Below are 5,626 nucleotides of genomic sequence, written 5' to 3'. Positions count from 1 at the left end.
ATACCATTCACATGGACTGTGGAAGCAAGCAGGGGTTTCCATCCTTATATTAAATAATGTGGACTTCAAGTGAAAGTTAATCAGAAGAGATAAAGGAGGACCTTTCATACTGCTTAAGGGAACCATACACCAACAAGACAGAACAATTACAAATATTTATGCCCCAAACAATGTAGCCTTTATATTCAAACAGACTCTTCTCAAGTTCAAGGGCCAAGTAGGCCACAAGATAATAATTCTGGGTGACTTTAAACACCTCTTTTACCACTGGATAAATCTTCCAAACAGAAGCCAAACAGAAACTATAGAACTCAGTAATATAATCAATAACTTAGATTTAACTGACATACATAGAATATTTCATCCTTCAACAGGCGAAGATACTTTCTTCTTAGCAAATGGATCCTTCTCTAAAATAGACCATATATTATGCCAAAAAGCAACTCTAAGCAAATACAGAAAAATAAAGATACTGCCCTGCATTCTATCAGATCATAATGGAATGAAATTATATATCAATGATAAAAATAGAAGCTACTCCTATACCTGGAGAATGAACAAACGTTTGCAGAAACCATCAAAGAGGAGATTTAAAATTCTTAGAGGTGAATGAGAACACAGATAAAACATGTCAAAATCTCTGGGACACTATGAAGGCATTACTAAGAAGAATGTTCATTGCATGGAGTTCATCACTTAAAAAAAGAAAAAAGTCAAAAATGACCTAAAATTATATTTTAGGAAAAATGAATCGACACCAAAAGCAGTAAAGGACAGAAAACAATTAAAATCAGAGATGAAATCAAAGGAACTGAAACAAAAGAAGCAATTAAAAATTGACAAAGTGACTGGGAATGGAACCACCATTTGACACAGCTATCCCACTCCCTAGTCTATACCCAAAGGACTTAAAAACACCATACTACAGGGACACAGCCACAATGTTTTTAGCAGCACAATTCACAATAGCCAAACTGTGGAGCCAACTTAGATGCCCTACAGTGGATGAATGGATAAAGAAAATGTGGCATATATACACAATGGAATATTACTCGGCATTAAAAAAGAACAAAATCATGGCATTTGCGGGTAAATGGATGGCATTGGAGAAGATAATGCTAAGTGAATTTAGCCAATCTCCTCCCCCCAAAAAATGCCGAATGTTTTCTCTTATATAAGGAGGCTTACTATAGTAGGGTAGGGAGGGGGAGCATGTGAGGAATAGATGTATTCTAGATAGGGAAGAGGGGAGGGAGGGATAGGGAGCGGCAGGGGATTAGCAAGGATCATGGAATGTGATGGACACCATTATCCAAAGTACATGTATGAAGACTTGAATTGGGCGTCAACATACATTATATACGTCGATACAAAAATTGATATATATGTGTGTGTATTAAGAATTGAAATGCAAAAAAGTACATGTATAATGGCATAAACTGATGTGAACATACTTTATATACAGATATATGAAAAATTGTGCTCTATGTGTAATAAGAATTGTAATGCATTCCACTGTTGTCATGTATTTGAAAACATAAAATAAAAAATATAAAAAACCTAAAAAAATAAATCATGACCTAAAAAATATCGAGAGACAGAGAGAGAGAGAGAGAGAGAGAGAGAGAGAGAGAGAGACAGAGAGAGAGAAGGAGAGAGACAGAGGGAGAGAGACAGAGAAAGAAAAAGAGAGAAAGAAAGACAAAGCCAGACAGAGAGAGAGCCAGGCACGGAAAGAGAAAGACAGAGAGACAGAGAGAGAAAGAGAAATAGAGAAAGAGAGAGAGAGAGAGAGAGAGAGAGAGAGAGAGAGAGAGAGAGAGAGAGAAAGAAAGAAAGAAAGAAAGAAAGAAAGAAAGAAAGAAAGAAATTGTGAGACAGAATGCATGTGGTGCTACATACCTAATATATCCAGTGGTCTGAAAGCTGAGGCGGGGGGATCACAATTGTGAAGCTGACCCCAGCACCCGAGTGAAATCCTGCCTAAATTAAAAAAAAATAGGTAGTAGTAATTTTAAAAAATTAAGACAAAATTTAAAAATTCAAATTTTTTAAATAAAAATTTTAAAAGGGCTGAGGGTATAGTTCAGTAAAGGACACCCTGGTTCCAACCGCCCTTTTTACAAAAGAAAAACAAGAACAGAAAAAAAAAAGTCATTTTTTTTCCAAAGTTACAGGGGGAAAGAATAGTTTTAAATTCATAAATTGTATTGAAAATAAAAACTCTATTCCTCAAATGATGCCACTAAAGAGTACAAGGATAAGTGACAGATGAAAGAAAACAATTGCCTCACCTTTAACCAAACTCTTCTAAGAAATTAGTACAGAGACTGGGAGAGAAATGCAGGCAAGAGCTGTGAACAGACCCTTCAAATAGCAGGTATCTAAATGTCCCATCATCACAAAGCAATCAACGTCTTTAGAAAGGAGGGATTGTACAATAATGTCACATTGTACACACAAATTGAGACAGTGTTGAAGAACATGTGGGATTATAATGAAGGTCCACAGAAACAGATGTGGACACTACAGCACCTGTTCATATGGGGACACAGCATGCTCCTCCAGAGCTGAGACCCAGGGCCTGGTGACAGAGAACGTCCATTGGGAATAGATAAATAAGAAACTAAGGAAAATAACCATTTCTGACAATCAGTCACATTTTCTTTGCCATATTGCATACAGTTTGACAAATACTATGGAACAATGTCAGTTTTATATCGATGTTATATACATATCACATTTCACATATAAGCGTACATAAATAGTACATCTGCAGAATTTGAAGAAATGCAAATACAGATCAGCACATAAGAGACTGAATGATAAAATCCCTCCTTATAAAGATGGCCGCATCCCTCAGGTTCATCTAGGATAACACACCATCAAAATTTTACCATGATTTCCTTTTCATTGAAGAATGGACCAAAGCAAACAGTTTGAAAATTCTCCTGGAAGGTTAAATCGATATGAAATTAGCCAAGAATTTTGAACTCGAAGAGCAGAAGCTGGAGCTATCATTATCAGGCACTAATGCATGTTATAAAATTATCATATTGCAGTAATTTGAGGACCAAAAAAATCACAATGCAGAAATTTTATAGATGACTCCACATGTATGTAAATGTCATTTTTATTATTAAGTGCAATGAAAAGTCCTACATAAATGCAACCATCTCCAGCAGAGGACTTGATGTGAATGAACAAGACAACCCAACGTGAAGGGAGGTGTGGGAACTGGAGGCACAGAGCACTGGTAGGGCTTGGGTGCAGGACGTGTGTGGTACTGGATTATACTCCCGCACCCTGAAAAAGCACGTAGTGTGTAGGATTATGTTTCAAAATTATACCAGAATAGGAGGCTCCTGGATTCTCTCCACACATGGATATACCAAATAAATACTTCTGTTTTGAGTCCCTCTTAAATAAAGTTATACCTGGATTGAGAGACCTATGCATTGGACCACTGAGAAAATCTCTACCATCCAAAGGGCAGGCAAAGTTGGGGGACACTTGGGCATTAGTCCTGCCTTGAGCAATGTGCCATATAATTGGGACAGAATACCCCAATCCAGTATCACCCAGGGTAGAGGAAGACTGCTTGGGGTCACAAATGGAGCACAGTGGACACTAAATGATTTGTAGCTGGAAACACAATTTGTCTGGTGCTCATAGAAGAAAGAGCTGGATATACACGAGTATCAGGACGAGAGAAAAGGGGTGGTTTTCTATGGCTGTGGTGGGTCATGAGCTTTATCCATGCCAGCAGGGCAGAGGGGAGTAAGATCAAGGGTCCCAGTTTATCCCTAGAAGGGATTTGCCAGTGTGATCTGCAAACTGTGATTGCTAAAAGTCCAGCTCCTCTCTAGCCAGTCCCTGAAGGTAGACAGGACAAATGCAGTCCACTAGCAGCCCTGCCTGAGCCCTCTCCCCCCTACCTCAGTAATAACTCCAGGCCTGACCAGTTCTTTCTGGAAGGAGTATGTCCAAGCACTCAGAGTCCCAACATTTTTCCCCATCCCATGGACTCCGTCCTAACCCACCAAGCTTTGGGAGCAATGGCAACTGTGCATGTGCAAATCTCCCTGGATCCCAAAGGAAGGGCTTCACATTGGCTGCAAGCACTTCCATGGAGTATGATCTCCCCCCTCACACACACACACCAGGATTGAAGAAAAAGGATTAATACCAAAGCTCCCCGTTTCTTTCTAGAATAGGCTCACACCACCTTCTTGCAGAGAGCACAGGAAGCCTGGGTTCTAAAGAATTGCATCAGGAATTCAGTCATCAGCCAAGTAGGAGACCTTCTGCAGCCTGAGCCCAGTTGTGGGAAAGGCTCCTACAAAACAGGTGAAGGAACTAGTCTTCCAATGACATGGATCTGGAGAAAGACCCGCTCACACAGGGCTAGAATATAAGCTTAGTGCAGCCTTTTAAAAAAAATAACATCGAGTTCTTTAAAACCTAACAGAGTAACAACCACTCTGGACACATTTCCAAAGGAACTTGAACCAGTGTGTTAATAAATGGCTGCATGCCCATCGCTGTTCCAGAATACACAGGAGCCAGGACGAAGGAAGAACTGAAGTGGCTTCTAGATAAGGAGACTCCTCCCAGCTGCAGGGCAGTCACCTACTCCCCTGAGAAACTACTTCCCCAAAATGCACCTGCTCATAGGTCAACAGGTGACTGATATTTTCCAGGTGCTCAAGAGACCTCAGATGAGCCAAGTGTGGGATGCTCATGTCAGGCAGAGCCAAAACAGGTCCAGGAAAATATCACAGAGGACATGAGACCCCCTGGGACATGCAGTCCATAGGGGGGACACTCAGCCCAAAGACATTCTGACCATGGGTCTAGCCTGGGAGAGAAATGGAGAATGCACATTCACACACACATGCACACACATATTTTTACTGGAAATGGGGACAGGGGACTTGAATTTGAGGAATTCATTGTTACATATGTACAGGTTACGTCTGGGAGATGGGGTTCTGCATCTGAACTTTTGCTTCCCTCACATTTAGAACATTCAGGGGGACCCAGGCAGGAGGGCCACACCTGTAATCCCAGCCACTGGGGTGGCTGAGGCACAAGTTCTAGGCCAGACTCAGCGTCTGTCTCAAGATGAATAATAAAAAGTAGGAGGGATCTAGCTCTGTGGTAAAGGAGCTCTGTGTTCAATCCACTATGCACCGCAACCCCCCCAAAAAGAAAGCAAAACTCAGGGGGAAAAACTGAGAACTCTGCAGATCCCAGCCCCCTTGGGTAGGAAAAGGGTCCACGGAGTGGTGATTCTCAGAGTCACCACACTCTGAAATCCACCACAGAAGAAATTCAGGGAGGAGACTTGAGCTGCCAATTTGTCCAGGAGATACCCATGTGTTCCATAATGAGAATAAAAAGAATCCAACATCTTTAGAAATCTGAGAAATGTAAAATAAAACCCTATCAGAGAAATTAAATAGTATCAATGAAGATAGGAAACAAAAGAATTCTAATAAACTTAAGGAGTTTAAGTGCTTCTTAACTATTTGTGGAAACTGTTTGGCCATTAAAGACACTTGATAGTCCCCCACTGAAGTAGACGTACTCAAATCAGTTCATATGACCAGGATAATACATT

This window comes from Spermophilus citellus, assembly GCF_964194105.1.
Source record: "Spermophilus citellus genome assembly, chromosome: 14".
Classification (NCBI taxonomy): Eukaryota; Metazoa; Chordata; class Mammalia; order Rodentia; family Sciuridae; genus Spermophilus; species Spermophilus citellus.
The sequence above is the reverse complement of the archived record's forward strand: the minus strand, read 5'-3'. Positions refer to the sequence as shown.